This window comes from Lissotriton vulgaris, unplaced genomic scaffold (genome assembly GCF_964263255.1).
Source record: "Lissotriton vulgaris unplaced genomic scaffold, aLisVul1.2 SCAFFOLD_826, whole genome shotgun sequence".
Classification (NCBI taxonomy): domain Eukaryota; kingdom Metazoa; phylum Chordata; class Amphibia; order Caudata; family Salamandridae; genus Lissotriton; species Lissotriton vulgaris.
Genome location: NW_028241440.1, coordinates 752,050 through 769,960, shown reverse-complemented (window position 1 = coordinate 769,960; position 17,911 = coordinate 752,050). Strand labels below are relative to the sequence as shown.

The 17,911-nt window shown below is 42.3% G+C and overlaps 1 protein-coding gene across 1 annotated transcript in view; it reads left to right on the top strand.

Annotated features, from left to right (window-relative positions):
- Positions 1–17,911, top strand: part of ST8SIA6 (ST8 alpha-N-acetyl-neuraminide alpha-2,8-sialyltransferase 6) — a 178,805-nt gene that overhangs the window by 119,890 nt on the left and 41,004 nt on the right. The gene's annotated exons all lie outside the window — the stretch shown is intronic.

Genomic DNA, 17,911 nt, shown 5'->3' with positions numbered 1-17,911 from the left:
ATGGCGAACAAAAGGTTACAACTCAGTTCCCACAGTAAACTTCAAAAAGGATTGCTTTCATGTGTTCAGGAGCCCGGAACATAATTACAGTAGCATCGCCGGTTCCCTACTGTAAAAGTACGTTATCTCACCATTAAGTACATTCCATTCTGGCTGTAAACGAGTTAAGAAAAGAGACAGAAACAGGTACAAGGAAGACAAAGTTAAACAACAGATTGGAAAAGAGTGTAGGGGGGGCAATATCGGAAGCACGATTGCAGGATCAAAGGATTCGTGCCTAATGCATGCACGGCTGAAACAATAGACCGGCATGGCAAGATGACCCTCGAGCGGGGCCATCTGCCTTTGCTGTCTCATCCCCCTCGTCATAAAGACACCCTCAGAGGAACACGTGTCTTCCGCAAGAGCTTGGGAGTCCCAGGGTCACGAAGCGGACAGTGTCCGTTCGCTGGCTACTTGAGGGCAAGAGACAAAATGGATGCCATATCTAAAATGGAACCCGTGGGTTCAGATGAAGAAACCCACGAATAAGACGAACGGTTCAAGGCAGCGTAGCGAACACGCATACACCCACTAAACTCGTCATTTGCGGTTCATAGATACCAAAATCGTCCATATTCGAACAAGTCAAAAACATCATTACGATTCTCACAGAACCTCAATACTCCCTACTGCTATTTCCAGCAAAGTACTTGAGAAATCAATAAACCTACAACTTACTACCCATCTGGATAACAACAACCTACTGGACCCCTCACAATCTGGATTCTGCTCAAATCGCAGCACCAAATCCACCCTGATTGCAGCCACAGATGACATCAGAACTTTCCTAGACAGGGAGAAACCACTGCCCTGGTTCTCCTTGATCTCTCGGCTGCATTTGACACTGTATACAACTTCACCCTCCTCCATGGTCTACACCAAATGGGGATCCAAGGGAAAGCCCATGAATGGATTGTGTCCTCCCTCACCAGACGAACCCAGAGCAGTCACCTCCCACCCTTCAACTCGGGTCTGAAAATTACAATGGGCAGCGTCTCACAAGGATCCTCCAACAGCCCAATCCTATTTAACACCTGTATGACCCCTATTGCCACCCTGGTCAGATCCTACAGTATGAACATAATTTCCTACATGGAATATACTCAGCTCATCTTCTCACTCCTCAGACCTGACTAACACCAAGATGTGTGACAAGCGTCGCAATCTGGATGCAGAACAGATTCCTCAAACTCAACACAGACAAAATAGAAATACTCACATTTGGGAGCAACAACTCCCTGTGGGACGACTCCGGGTGTCCTACAGAGATGGTCACAGAACACGCAAGAAACTTCTGAATCACTCTGGACAGCAAGCTCTTGATGAGTAGGAAGATACACGCTGTCTCTTTCTCCTGCTTCCTCACCCTGTGCATTCTTAGGATAATCTTCAACAGGCTCCTCATCAGCACCAGATGCACCATCACCCAGGGCCTCATCACCTGACACGTTGACTACAGCAACTCTATGTACACAGGAATCACCTCACTGGTACCAAACAGAATCTAGACCATCCAGAACGCAGCAGCCAGTCTCATCTTCATCCTCCCGAGACGAACCCACATCACCCTCCACCTCAAATCTCTGCACTGGCTCTCCATCCGCAGACAATACCAGTTCGAACATCTCACCATCGCCTACAAAACATAGACAACAGGCACCAGCATGCCACAGGATGATCTTGCACCAACCTACCCATATTTTGCTCCTCATCCCTCTTCTTGATCAACACACCCTGCATTCACAGGAGCAGGAGTGTGGCAAAATCTAGGAACAGCCTCGCCCTCCATCTCCGCTTAGCTCCCGCCCTACAGGAGTTCAGGAAGGACCTAAATAGCTGGCTCCTTGACTGCTCCATCTTAGCAGCAGCAACCCTCACCCCCTTCCCCAGTGCTTGGATACCCTTACAAGTGATAAGCAGCGCTTTACAAATCCCATTTGATCGACTGAAATACTCAAACAGAACTACAAAGTAGTAAGGTAAATGCTGGTTACCAAAGTTAACCTCATAAGTACCACAGTAGTACTACTGAAAAATAGACTCAAATCTACCCCAGCCATGCCTCGGAGTAGGTTACACAGTATGCTTGTACAAATACAGGTCTTGTAAGGCCCCCTCATAGAAATCAGAGGGGGCAAGGAATAACTCTACACCACAAAGGGAAAAATTAAAAAATAAGAGAACATCTTTTATGGTAGAAATATATAGCAATTTTATTAATTAACTTTTCTTACATAAAAAACTAGCACGATATAAAATGTATCTAAAAGTAATAGAAAACATCTATTGTAGTAATGCTTAATTGAACTTCCGTGCACCTGCTACCTACTGTGAGTGTATGGAGTTTACAGTTAGGACTCCACCCCATCTAACAACAGCTAAAAGTTATTACAACATACCTGCCAATCACACATAGCCTATACATATACGAAAGCAAGCTACAGACCAAAAAAGAAATTCACGATGTCACAAATGGTAAATCGTTTATTACCTTAACCTTCACCTTGCGTAATAATTATTTAAGGGGGAAAGCGAGGATTCACAGACAGACAATCAACATCTTTGGGTTGCCCAGGGAAGCAATCATTGCTAGATATCTCTTCCTACCTGATGTGATCCTTGAGATGGTTGCAACTAGGAGCAGTATCTACAGCTGCTCCTAGACCATCTTTCCACGTGTTAAAATACTGGCTGCATTTCAGTTCCTAGCCACTGGATCTTTCCAGAGGGTTAGTGGTGGGGACACCATGGGCATCTCATAAAACAGCCAATCATTGTGCTCATAACAGGTACTGCGATAAATCAGCAGCCAAATGCACCACTTTATCCCCATGCCAGGCATACTGGCAAAAATGCAACAGGTTTAAAGGGAATTGTATTCTAGTGCCAACTTTCCTTAAAATGTGGTTCCATTGATAGCACACATGTGGTGCTTCACCCTCACACAGGAAACACAATTTTCGCATCAGACACTGCTGTCACTAAACCAGGGCGCAAGCTGTTGCCAATAACAGGGTTTTTTTTAATTGATGTGTACACTGTGTTTGTTAGTTCACACATGGCAACTACAATTTCTGACAGCCACCTCTGTGTACTACATTTTGTAGCTTACCGTATTATAACAAATATCACATGTATATATTGCAGGGGATGCCAGGTATGCCCTCTCTGTATTGGTATTCAAGTGCTAGTATGGTAACAGTAAGAGCCACAACCCAGGCTTTCACAATAGACTGGAGTACAAAGCACTTGTTCATTTCAACCCATTCTATTTCGATATTTCTGTGTAACTACCAATTAGTGATATCAATACTTGATCTGCACATTGTTACAATCAAAGAGGAGAGTAGAAGTTTCTTCTGTTTGGGAACCATGCCCCAGTTTCCATTAGTGATGCACACATTTACCACACCAGATTAATGTTATATATCCACTCTCTGAATACAAAGTGAATAAGAAGAAATCTCAGATACTCTCATTTTCAAAAGGATGCCACAAGAGTGATTATGATCATTTGTTTATTATACGTGGGCACCACATGTATAAAATACCTCTGTATGTTATCCCACATCATTTTAAATGTTACCTCAGCACATTTTGAGCTTGTGGTATGCAGCTTGAAAATAAAAATAGAACTGGATTTTGTTTAATGTGTTAACCTTGTCTTTTTGTTGGGGGTGAAGGACACATTCCTCATCCATGTTTTTCTGAACCTCACTTCCTTCTTCCGCCTATACCCATGTCATTTACTACCCTTCTCTTTCAATGCTTTTTCTCTTTACTCTGGTCCTCCACCCTTACAGCTCTATACTCCCTTTACCCACTACCAAGTTCCTAGTATCTCTATACCACTAACTCTGCCAGTAACATAATATTCTCTTCCTATACCCCAGTACTTCTACCCCTGTCTATACCCTTTGACCTTTTACCCCTGCCCATATCCTGGCACCTTTACCCATACCCATATCCTGGTATATGGTACCTAGGCTATACTCTGATGTCTCTAACCATAACTACAACTTAGTACCTCTAACACCTCCTACACCTGGGTACCTCTGCTCCACCTATACCCTAACAATATATGTACACTAGTACAGTACATTTTAACTTTTTGACTTGTGTGGACTCCTACTTATTACTTGTTGAACATGGGGACCCTCAGTGAATCATTATTGGAAACTGGGGCCCTTCCGTCTAAGTCATTACTTGAAGCAGGGCATCCCGGCCTAAGCATAATCAATTATTTGAACGGTAAAACAATACACACAAAAAACCCAGAAACAAGCACAACCAAATAAAAAAAAATCACAAACAAGTTTTAAAAAGTCAACATTTTAATTATAATGAGCTTTCCATGGACCACAAGTTAACAACCACTACACTAGTACATTTACCTTACTTATTACTTTGTCCATTTATCTATACCCTAGTACCTCTCCTGCGTAAATCCTGAATCTGTACTTCCACCTAAATTCTACTTTCTTAGCCCAACCTTCTGCCTCCACATCCATTTTCCATCTTCTCCATCAAGATCTGAAGTATTCTTTAGTGCTGCACGACTGTATTATAGATGTTTAACAAATAAATTAAGTAAAACAACTGCATAGTTCAGTCAGACACTAGCCATCTATAGTGTCACAAATGCTGTATAGGCTCTCATTACAAGTGGCCCAATAATCCAAAGCTGCCTGTAACAGGAGTTGCATCTATGTCAGGATTACAAGTAATGAAAGAAAACCATCTGAATACGTGGCTCATGTAATTGTATAAACGTTTTTTCACCTGCTCAAAGGAGGAAATTGCCAGTGTGAAAATATTTCTTACAAATGGGGAACCACTACTTCCTGTATGTTATTTTACTTTCACTGTATCTCATCAGATTCTTTTGTTAGGACCTAAACACTTGGGAGTGAGGGGAAACACATTGTCATGGTTCCAGTTGTTCTTAGAGAACCCCTCTGAACAGGGATTCGTCCGCCCCTTGTGTCCTCCCAGAAACACCTTGTTGGTGGTGTTCATCAGGGTTCGGTTGTGAGTCCTCTACTGTTCAATGTTTATTTGCACCCCCTCACAACCCTAGTCGAGAAATGGGGAGTAAGAGTACTCTCCTATGCCGATGACACCCAGCTGGTGTTCTCTTTCAAAGAACACTCAGAGGCTGCCTTAGCCAAGTTTAAGCAATGCCTGATTAACATCTCGGCCTGGATGACTGAAAATTGCTTAAAATTAAACACAGGGAAAACAGAGGTCCTATTCTTCAATCAATCATCATCCACTCCGCCTAAGCTCTGGTGGACCTCAGAGCTCACCCCCAGCCAGAAATGTGGGGTTTAAATTTGATAATGGCCTCTCCTGTAAGGCCCATATTCACTAGGTTTCCTCAACATGCTTTTGGAAGCTGAGAGCCCTGTGAAGATTCCTTCACTTCTTTCCAATAGATTGCAGGAAGACAGTGGCCCATGCACTAGTCACGTTTCGGTTAGATTATTCTAATAGCCTTTATATAGTGTAGTGTAGTTCCTAGTTTCCCACTAGGCCCTGCGCATTGGAATAACATAAACAGTAGTATCGACGTGGAACTGCGGATATTCCAGGCCTCCACTGACTATGCTAAACTTAATTGGGTTGTGTTACCAACTAGCTCAGAGGTCACTGGAAACTTTCTTCTCTGCATGGGAAGTGATCAGCTTCCCTGGCACAGACAAGAAGGGATTCAGCTTTCCAACAACCGTGCAACATGACAACTTTGCTCCTCAGATCAAGAGTCAATCTCTAGGGTCGTGTGAAACAATAGACATGTATTTCACTCAGTCAGTCTAGTGCAGTTTACTTTCACGCGATGTAGAGAATAGAGAGACGGGCGTTTGTCAATAAAGGGTTAACATTTATTGAACAGTCTTTCTTCTCGTACAAGAGAAATGTATTGCCACAATTGCAAGACTTGTTATTATAAAAAGTACGTACAGTAAGATAAGTATTGCGAAATAGAACTGTAAAAGCATTGATATGGTTTCTTAGCCATACAATGGTTTAAAAGTAATAAAACATATATACAGTCATATATACATTAGGCTAACATACTCAACTGGTGCTTCTAACTAAGCCTACCCCAGTGTGCCTGACCTAAGCCTAACACGTGGAAGGGGAGTAAGTAAGTAGCTTTAAGTTAAGTTGGTTTTGATGGAGGATTGGTATCTCCTTCAGGGGTCACTCTCGATATCCCAGTCACCCGCGAGGGCAGACCGGAAACGCCGGAGCTGGATTTCTCTGCACGAGAAAGGCAGCGGGTCTCTTCAGCGCGTCGAGGAAGGAGGGGGGACAGCGTCCGCGGGCAGCTGGAATCTGCTGGATGTCTTCGCAGAGGGACGGCTGTTCAGCTCCTAAGCGTACTGCACCATCATTCGCGCTTTAGCAGCGATAATGGTATCAGTAGCTTCACCACCAAGGGGACAGCAGGCTGCAGCGACAGAGTGCTAGATTCACCAACACGGGGTCTTGCAGGCAGCTAGCATCAGCAACAGTAGCTCATTGCTTAAGGCAGCGTTGGTAATATTTATACCTGACAGGTGCCGGGTTTGACGCAAGTTTGCTGGACATAAGACGTCAATTAAAGATGTCACTAGGAAGTGATAGTTATCAGTTGCTCATTAGAGTTCCATTACTAATCAAAACACAGCAAGCGGGGATTTCCAGGTTTGCTGAGTTTTTATCTTGTTGAAGAACTCGGAGTGTTAATCTAGGAATATCAGATAGTGACTTCTGCTCTGTCATTGCACTAATTGGTTGCAAAGGAAGTGGCAGAGAGCTATGCTGGAATGTGACTCTGTTCGTGTGAGGCCAGAGATGACTTTTCTGAAAATCGCACTTGAACGGTTATGCCAATATAGGGAATAAATGGATTTATAGCCGAATAGGGGCATAAGGTCACAGTATCGATCAGGAACCTAGATAAACATGCAACACCCACTCCACGTTTTCATGTCCATCAAATTACTAAAACTAAAGCAATTAGATGCATGTGTAACATTGCCCACCCCAAAATACATAAATGCATTCGAAATAGGCGTACTTGAAATACATGAAATTTAGGTACTGTATGTTTTTGAAGCATAGTAATCATTCAAAAAATTATTGCATATGAAATCAATGAACGATTATGCATAAAAATTACACATGAAGTATCTCTGACAGAAGAAGGGCGAGATAAATCATCACATAAAAATGCATTGTAATAACATGTGCTAGAGGCTGGTGTAATATTGTTATGTCTCTAGATGTGTTTAGAAATAGAAGTGTGAAGCTTCTGTTCTCTAAGAATAGTTTTTACGTTAAGCAAAGAATTGTTCGTGCCAAAAAAAGGTCAATATTAAAAATGTCCAATTCAAAAGAATTATTGCTTGAACGGGGAAAAATAGAGTTCCAAAGCTTTTTGCAGTTTTTGTTGATCAAACTGAAGGCCGAATTCAGAGTTCATGGGAACGCTGTGTGTCGGAAAAGCTTCTAAAAGTTATTGTTTCTGTACGGGTGAGAACATCGTATCAGACAGGCTCTCAAAGAATTGGTCTACAAATTCAGGTGATAGTTCAACCAAATTAGATAGCGCTGTAACTTGGCAGGTGTGAGAATGATTGCTGTCATCATAGTCGGGACCAGCAATGCTCACAGAACGTTGTACCTGGATGATGTTGCTTTTGTCACTCGCTCCACTGTTACCACTTGGCTGTAGTACAGGAGTCTCCACGAATGCCGTCATCAGAATTGGTAGCCGCTGGGGACAACACAATGCGTGAGCCGTTATTGGACTGAGCAAAGTATCGACGTCCATTGGTACTGCTGATGGAAGTGAAAGACAGATGTCCAACACGCATTCATCGCCGCAAAGCATACACCGTAGCACAGGTAAAATGCAATTTTGCCATATCGGTCTGAATGAAAGGAACCAGGTCATGTTTAGATCTCTCAGCCTGGCCAATCCAAGGACGTTAGTTATCTTGTCCCGGGTAGCGCATTGCTTGGATTGTCTCTTCCATTCCCATGGGAGCTATGTCTGAGCCGAGGCTTGCCATAACGAAGCAGGAGGGTCAAAAATAGAATCCCTGCGACAAGTCCCAAAAATAATGGTATGCCGCCAAAAACAGAGTGTACAAAATTAGGAACGATTCCCAAAATTGCCTGGAAGGGTGTTAGCAGTCCCGTAAAGACTGTCTTAAATATGCCTGGGATGCTTGTTGCACTAGACATGTTAAGGAGTTGGCTGAACATTTCTACGAAATGCACGGGGCAATTTGTTGATAAAAGGTCATGAACTTCAGTAGCTGTCCTTGCAACTAGAAGATCATACGTCTCTTTAGATGACGTTATAGGCACTGTTGTCTGTAAAAGTACAGATTTCATTTTGCTTAATGTATCAATTCGTATAGAATAGAGATTCAGACTAGGCCAGATGGGAGTCAATGTGTCTGCAGGCCCACTCGGAAACAATGCTTGCATACAGCATTTGACCATGGATGTTACTTCTACTAGATAACTTTTCCCTGGCACGAGGCCACAACATCTGTGATCCGCTCTAAGAATGTAACTCCCGTTCGAAAGTTGCATAAAGAAGGGCTCTATCTGAGTTGCAGGTGTGACTAGCTGGTGGCATGAAAGGTTGTTAGAATTTCCATCACATGCTCCGTGTAAATTAATACCCTGACACAAAAGTATACCGCTTAGTGAATGTTTACAGTTGTTACCACTAAGAAATACATTTTTGTCGCTGTCACTATAGCAAGAATGAGTGTATGGTAATTTCCATTCTGATTTTACATATCCTTTACCCAATTGTTCATACTGGCCAGCAGGTATGTACTCAAGGCACTTTTTAAATCGGAAAGTTGTTATCGGAATTGTGATAATTCCGTGTATTATCCATTCAATGACAGGACTCTCTGACATTGTCAATGGCAATCTCTCGAGTTTTTCGATGCTCAGGATTGTATAGTCTGCTCCTTTCTGTGCCAAACTGATCTGTTTATCAGTAAGGTTAAAACTGGAAAATAATGACGTCGTGTTGATTAAACGCCAAGGCACATAGCCTGAACGAAGATTTTGCAGCGTCCAGCCCAATTCTATAATAGAACGTAATTGAGATTGGCCATGTTGTAACATTAGCAAGTCTCTGTCTATCACATCAAAGGCAGAGGATACAATATTGTCCAACGAATATATTCTGGAAGACAGAGTCATTAACCCATTGTCTACTACAGAAAGTGATTTCTCCAAATTAATACGATCAATTTCTCGTATTTTCTCAGCAGTTTCAATTTGTTTGACTTTCCAAGCCTCGTTGTAAGCAGCATAGATACTGGTCGCTATGAAACGCTTGTGACGCTGTTTGCGTGGTCCAAGAATGAAATCGCGCAAATCAGCACCATCTTTTAGTAAAGACAAGTGTTGCTTAATTTCAGCCAGTGTGGATGATGTTAGCCATTCAAGGCAAAGTTTCCCTACACTGTATGTTGTTATAATCCCTGGATGTTGTCTCTGGGAGTATCTCGAGTCTAATCTGGTCATTTTTAACCCCTGTGTTTTATTCAGGAATCTATCTTGACAGCTATTTGTGTCTGTAGGCCAGATTAACCACTTTTTCCAATCAGGATTTGTTCTGTTGAAATGTAAAATTTGTGACACGTCTAACTCAATATCTGTGGTTGTATTTTCAGGTATTGGCTTTGGTATAGACGGTGTTTTAAGGTCTTTGATCTTAGCTAGGCCAAGACAAGATGTTTGGTGTATTGTGTCATTTAAAAATAACATTTGTTCTGGTATCATGCAGGTTCTAAATAGTGCTTCAATGCCTTGCACCTGCCAATCTTTTGTACCCCAAATTGTTTTTGTTTCAATATTATTTTTCCAATAATCAAAACCAAATGTCATCATTTTGTCATAAAATGCTTCTGAATATATCAATTTAGAATTTGTCAGCATTGTTTTCATTCCTGTTTTATCTAATAGTTTATAATAAAACGTTTCTGCATCACTGGTGTTAAACCCTGAGAAGTATTTGAATTTCTCAAAAAATGCTTTCGAACTGCTTTTAGGTGGTGTAGAACAATGTTCCCATTGATTATACATAAAAACATTTCTAGGCTGTGCAGATTTATGCAAGTAATGATCCCCATAGTGGGTGTAACAGAATAACTGCTCATAACTAGATGAACCTTGTAAATAATCATGATCTGTGAATCTAGCTGACATTACTAAATCAGACATCATGTCATTAATACTGTTAAAGTCCCAATCATCAGAGAATGTACTAGGTGTCACAAAATCACTTAAGGAAACCTTGAGTTGATGAGGATACTTCAGGATTTCGACCGGACCATAGATCTCATAGTCTGTTTTCTCCCATACTACCCCACCAGGTATTGGAATTGCTGTGACATTTACTGTTGACAGTTCTCTTTTCTTCACGTGGGATGATCTGTGTGGTTTCAGGACTAGGTTGATGTTCTGACTTGCTGTGTCCATTGTAATATATTTTCCTTCAATGAATTTTCCCAAACACAGTACCATGATGAGCCAAAGCAGGAGGAAAAATACACCTAGACCGAACCAGAACTCTAGCCAAGGGGAAATTAGGTAGATTTCCTTCAGTTGATGAAAGAGTTCCGTTGCTTTTTCTTTAAAAGTCTTTTTAGTTTCTGGCATCACTTCGGGGTCATTTTGATCTTCAGAGAAGTTGTCGAAGTTGATGAAATAACCAGAGGCAGTTCTGTCAATTGATGGGATTGTTCTTTCAATCTGTCTCTCGGTAGCACTTTCTGATGCCACATCATTGTAGACTGGTGTTGTTTCTTGACGAACTGTTTCAATCTGTGTTTCAAGAGGCACGAGTTCCATGGCATTATTGCATAGTCCTTCATTGTGCACTGCAGGCTGATCGAATGTGATGAGTCTTTCAGTTTGAACCTCTTGGATTGTTGCAAGTTTGGGTATTCTGATGTTTCTTGGGAGTCCACTCTGCCTAATGTGGATTATAGGCTACATGCTTGTGGTTTTACCAGATCGATAGACACGACTCTGTTCTCCTTTTTACCAGCAAGGGGCGGTAGCACAACTGATCTTGTTCCGGTGACTGCTAAGACAGGTACTGCTTTTCTGTAAGAAGGCCCAAATTCCTTCTTAACCGCGATCTTTTCTCTGACTAGATCCCCAATCTTTGGAATCCAGACAGGCCTTGCTGGGGCTGTTGCTGGTGGTGCCTCGTCAGTGGTACTTGGCTGTTGCTTTAACTTTATGTTGCTTAATGATTTTCTTGTTTCATTCAGTTCCTGTAAAACAGCCAAACGATCCTTTACATCAAAGTGCGTTGTTTCTTCTTGTACCACTGAGATCTGACTATCGAGGTCCTGAACACGCATTCTAATTCCGAACAATAGTTCGTATGGGCTGAAACCTTTTAGAGAATTTCTTGGCATGTTGTTAAGACTAGTCTGGACACTTATTAAATGTTTGACCCACCCAGCGCCTGAACCTAATACCTTCGCAGGTATAGATTGCTTTATGTCACGGTTTTTTCTTTCTACCACACTGTTCCCTTCGGGGTGCGACGGACAAGAATACCGCAACCCAATTCCCATGCTAGCCATGGCCTCCTTATAAGCTCGAGAGCTGAAAGCAGGACCCTGGTCAGAATGGAACGTGGTAATTGCGTATGTGCCGATAAAGACTCACAAATCTTTTATAACCGTTCTAGCGTCAGCCGAGCGCTGGGGGCCTCATTTTTTTAAGTGCTTTTCGTCTTAATGGTGTACACTGGGACACGCTTCTCTTCTTTGATTGCGCAGATAGACCGCCTTATGCTGTCTAGAAGGGATCCTGAAACTACACTGGCCTGTTCATTTCTGCGATCTCGGTTGCAGTTTTCACAATTTTGAGCAAAACATTGAATATCTATACTCATTCCTGGCCACCAGTACTCTGATTGTAATTCTTTCAGAGAAACCTTAATTGTTTGGTGTCTCAGACCCAACCCCATGTGTGCTTCCAGTAAGAGGAAGCCCCTCCTGCTCCTGTTTGGAATTACTCTGTCCCCCACTCCAGGGATTCGAGCAAAAGGAACGGAGTTTGCATCGATTATGTATGCATAATTGAGTGGATAGTTCACGGGTAGTGCTGCACAGTCGCCTTTTACGGTCGTTTTTACTGCCAGCATGGTTTCCCCGTCTATGTATTTATCTGTACGCTTTTTTGTGGCTACGGAAGCCGGGTTAGTTGCTTCCGCTTTGGCTGTATTAGCCAATGAATTCCCTGCAACGTGAACGCCATCACGTTGAAGACTCTGTGCGTGAATCACGTGAGTCTTTTGTAGTTCTTTGTGTAAAAGAGCTACCTGTTTCCAGAGCAATTTATGCTTTATTGTGGCACCTGTGTCATCTTTGTAGTCGTTTTCGATCCAACTCTGCAGTTTATTGTTGTAAGAGTTGACGCAAAAATGAGAATCGCACACAATAAGTGTCGGGAATTCACGTTCTGCATTTTCAAGCGCCATCTTTAAAGATCTGATTTCAGTTCTCTGAACCGAACAGTTTATTACAGATTCAGTTTTTGTTACTTTCGGTCTGAATTTACCGCACAGCCAACGACCTTTAATGATCGCACATGCTGCATCGTAGGATTTTCTCTCTACGTTGAAATGCTGTACAAAGCTATCTGTATAGATTATACAGGCGTATTGTGGGAGAGGCAGAATTTCGATTGGCAGAGGATATTCTTCTTCATATTCTAAATCATTCAGTTCTTCAAATCGCGGGGCGAAATAGTATTTCACGTCTTCCGCTCCTAGAGAATCTACGCACTGTATCCACTTCGGATCCAGTGACACTGTAGGCAGGTTTACTGGGCTGAATAGCGCCTCGAAGGCAGATTCCGCTGTAAGGATATTAATCCGTTTGCCGTGTGCTAGTTCTCTTTCATTTGCTAATGCGATTTGCACTGCTTTCACAGTTCTTTCTGTGTGACTGAATGCTTTTTCAGCTTGTGTGTACAAGTGAGATTTAATAGAAATAGGTACCTTTTCTCCCTCATTAGAGGTTAGGTACGTGAATCCGCATCTTCCTGGGATGACTCGGATTACAAGATCGATTGTGTTGTCACGTGTATCTAATTTTGTTTTTGCTAACATGTCTGTTTGCAGTGATCTCAAAATTTCTGTGTGTTTTTGAGTCCAATTGATTTGTTTAAAATCAGGTTTAATTAGTTCGTAGAGAGGTTTAACCCTCTCTGCGTAATTTAGAATGTAAGTTCTCCCGAAATTCAGAAAACCTAGTATGGATTGTAAATTCTTCAGCGTTTTTGGAGCTTGGAGTACAGCGCACTTCTCTAAGAAGTTGTCCGCTAGGCTTTTCCCTTCACTTGATAATTCGTACCCTAAAAATAGTACTGTCAGATGGGCAATTCGAGACTTTTTAAAGTTGAATTTGTAACCCTCTGCCGCGAACCCAAGTATAATGGTGTTCACTCTTTTCAAGTGAGTATCCAAGTCGTCGTCTGTGAGATAAATATCATCTACGTAAGATAATGCCTCATCATCATAGATTTGTAGTAACTCTGTTACTCTAGCTGAGAATAGTCCTGGGCTGTTCTTGAACCCCTGTGGGAGTCGACAGAATGTTTCTGTGACCCAAATGCAGAGAAAGCGGTCAAATATCTGCTTTCTGGTGCAATGTTTTGACAAAAGAAACCATTAGATATGTCTAATGTCGTTTTATATTTTTTCCTAACTATGTTATTCATTAGGGCTGCACTATGCGAGTTTTGTACTGCAAAGGTTTTGCAACATGTATTAAGGTGTCTGTAGTCCAAAACTAGACAATATGAATTGTCTGGCTTGGAGACAGGAAACAAAGGATTGTTCATTTGAGAGGTGCATGTTTCAATCACCCCCTGGTACTCAAGTTGATCTAAGATCTCCCTGACTTGTTTTTTAGCTTCTTGCTTTATGGGATACTGCCGTTGGGCAGTTGGTTCACTTTTTAATTGGATTTTGTGAGGAGGAGAGTCCTCATCCCATCCTACATGATTTTTATATAATTCAGGTGCCTGGGCCACTGCCCATTTCCTTGCATATGTATATTTTTTGTGAATCGGAATGTGATTCGAGAAGGCAGGCATAATCACTTCTTCGCCACGAGGGCACTCCCTGACAAACTCTGGGGGCCAATCTTTTTCAGCTAACAGAATATCATAGCCTTTTGAGAGCTTATCCCAAAATAGACCCTTAATTTTCCTAGTCTTATCACCCTCTATACGCAATGTTATTTCGTATATTTTATGGGGCTCGCTAAGTCTGGCGTCGGCAGTTTCAACTTGAATGAATTAATTTGTGTCCACTGTCTCCAGATGACTCATCAAGATCTTGCGCGCTATACTGATTTCTGCTGCACTGTCCAACATTGTCAATGCCCACTCCCCGTTTTTCAACTGTGTCCTCAGTATTCTCGGCATGGTTGATTACTCTAATACTGGCTACCTTCTTTTTCTGAAATTGAGATTTCTTATTTTGAGCAGGTTCCTTGTCTTTGGACTTGGTGTGCTCTCCTGGGTCTGACCGTCCTCTTCTTTCCGAATTCTGTGGAAGAGATCGAGAGGGACGTGTATCAATACTTTGATATCTATCAGGTTTTTTCAGATTATCCCTATTTCTAAGGTTATATCTTTTCTCAGAGGGCTCCCTCTGGGGAGACTGGTGTTCTCGAGTCGGAGTTCTTTCCCTCCGTCGAGGAGACCTTCCTCTGGACTGGAAAACTTTTTCCTTGGGAGTGGATTGTTTATTTCCATCCCAGCTCTTTTTAGGAGTGTTTAAATTATTTTTAATAAATAATTTTTCTGGATTTTCGAGCAGTTGGGGCTTTACTGGTTTCCCACCCAAGCTGTCTCTACCTAATTCTTCATAGCATTTTTCTATGATTTTGGCAAGCTCAACAGGATCTTTTATATCTGTTTCCTTCAACTTCTGGCGGATCGCCACAGATGCTGCTTCTCCTTTAATGTTGGCTAATAATATAGCCGAGACCTGCTTGAAGTCTTTCAGTAATTTCATACCTAGATTTAAAGCGGGCTCTGGACCGAATTCATTTTGAATCTGTTTTAGCACTTCTGGTACTACCGCCATAGACGGAACACCGTGTGTTTTTGTGTAAATGGAAGCAAAGACTGTACCCCAAGTGTCACAGTCCTCCACATGTGGTGCGATTCCCATAGGAAGGCAGATGGTCAAGATTCTATGTTTCTCAATAGGGGTAGTATCAGGAAATACTGCCTCTATTTGAGTGATTTTCTGTGCTAACCAGAAAGGAATTTGTTCCCGTTTTACGGGTGTTTTACCAAGACATGACTGTATGTTCTGTGGTGTAATTTTATTTGTGTTCCCCTGATGAGGGGTCAGCTGTGGTGTATTAACAGCTGGTTGGACTGTTGCAGTCCGCATTACATATTGGACTAATTGCCTATGCATTTTTATTAATGTGTTTAGCTGTACTAACAGCTCTTCTCTAGACATTTTTACAATGTCAGGATGTGGTGTGTAGCTGGCTAGAACCGGCCACGTTGCTCCTGGTCTACCTAGTGGACCGAGCCTGGTAATGTGATCATTGTGTTTTAGGGCGCCATTAAACCAGAGCAGGTGCTCTTGAAATTTAAGTGGAATTTCAATCTCCTCGAAAGGAGCGTACTCTTCCGGAGGTTTCTCTATTTTGTAATAGTGAAACTCTTTTGTTCTAGCGTTTACCGCTGGAAAGTTTATCCATGAATAGAATACCTCTGTCTGCCGATACTCGTGAGCCTCTATCACGAAAATTACTGTACCACCTTGAGGTGTCAGTCCGTTTTCTATAAGTTTTAAAGTTATAGATCTTCTTAAGTGGACCGGGATGATAATAGCATCCGGGTCTGTGTATTCGGGACCTTGCTGAGTCGCATCTGCTGTGGCCCCAGGGGTTCCGTTATTTTCTGGCATTGTAAAAATGCAAGGTTTGCAGAGTAGGTCTCCAAGGAGACAAAGATTAGGTGCACAATATTTTGGAACACTGTATCCTTCAACGTTGAATAAACCAGAGCTTTACATAGGAATCTCTACCTACTAAGGTCGGGCGGATTTTAACCTTTCACCCACTCCAGACGTCTATTGGAGTATTTACGGGAGAAAGGGGTCTGTGTGAAATATGCACGACTGAGTTACTCTACCGTCTTGCGTTAGTTTATCGCCTTACCAAACGTTTGGGCGCCATGTAGTGTAGTTCCTAGTTTTCCACTAGGCCCTGCGCATTGGAATAACATAAACAGTAGTATCGACGTGGAACTGCGGATATTCCAGGCCTCCACTGACTATGCTAAACTTAATTGGGTTGTGTTACCAACTAGCTCAGAGGTCACTGGAAACTTTCTTCTCTGCATGGGAAGTGATCAGCTTCCCTGGCACAGACAAGAAGGGATTCAGCTTTCCAACAACCGTGCAACATGACAACTTTGCTCCTCAGATCAAGAGTCAATCTTTAGGGTCGTGTGAAACAATAGACATGTATTTCACTCAGTCAGTCTAGTGCAGTTTACTTTCACGAGATGTAGAGAATAGAGAGACGGGCGTTTGTCAATAAAGGGTTAACATTTATTGAACAGTCTTTCTTCTCGTACTAGAGAAATGTATTGCCACAATTGCAAGACTTGTTATTATAAAAAGTACGTACAGTAAGATAAGTATTGCGAAATAGAACTGTAAAAGCATTGATATGGTTTCTTAGCCATACAATGGTTTAAAAGTAATAAAACATATATACAGTCATATATACATTAGGCTAACATACTCAACTGGTGCTTCTAACTAAGCCTACCCCAGTGTGCCTGACCTAAGCCTAACACGTGGAAGGGGAGTAAGTAAGTAGCTTTAAGTTAAGTTGGTTTTGCCAAGGTTTGTTTCAAGAATTCTCATCTAAGGGTTTAGTCAATACCATACCTCTGAATAGAATGATGGAGGATTGGTATCTCCTTCAGGGGTCACTCTCGATATCCCAGTCACCCGCGAGGGCAGACCGGAAACGCCGGAGCTGGATTTCTCTGCACGAGAAAGGCAGCGGGTCTCTTCAGCGCGTCGAGGAAGGAGGGGGGACAACGTCCGCGGGCAGCTGGAATCTGCTGGATGTCTTCGCAGAGGGACGGCTGTTCAGCTCCTAAGCGTACTGCACCATCGTTCGCGCTTTAGCAGCGATAATGGTATCAGTAGCTTCACCACCAAGGGGACAGCAGGCTGCAGCGACAGAGTGCTAGATTCACCAACACGGGGTCTTGCAGGTAGCTAGCATCAGCAACAGTAGCTCATTGCTTAAGGCAGCGTTGGTAATATTTATACCTGACAGGTGCCGGGTTTGACGCAAGTTTGCTGGACATAAGACGTCAATTAAAGATGTCACTAGGAAGTGATAGTTATCAGTTGCTCATTAGAGTTCCATTACTAATCAAAACACAGCAAGCGGGGATTTCCAGGTTTGCTGAGTTTTTATCTTGTTGAAGAACTCGGAGTGTTAATCTAGGAATATCAGATAGTGACTTCTGCTCTGTCATTGCACTAATTGGTCGCAAAGGAAGTGGCAGAGAGCTATGCTGGAATGTGACTCTGTTCGTGTGAGGCCAGAGATGACTTTTCTGAAAATCGCGCTTGAACGGTTATGCCAATATAGGGAATAAATGGATTTATAGCCGAATAGGGGCATAAGGTCACAGTATGGATCAGGAACCTAGATAAACACGCAACAATAGGACTACTTGCCTATCTGGTTCATAGGATGCAAATAGTTCAAAATGCTGCGAGACGGTGTGTTATGATCATACCATT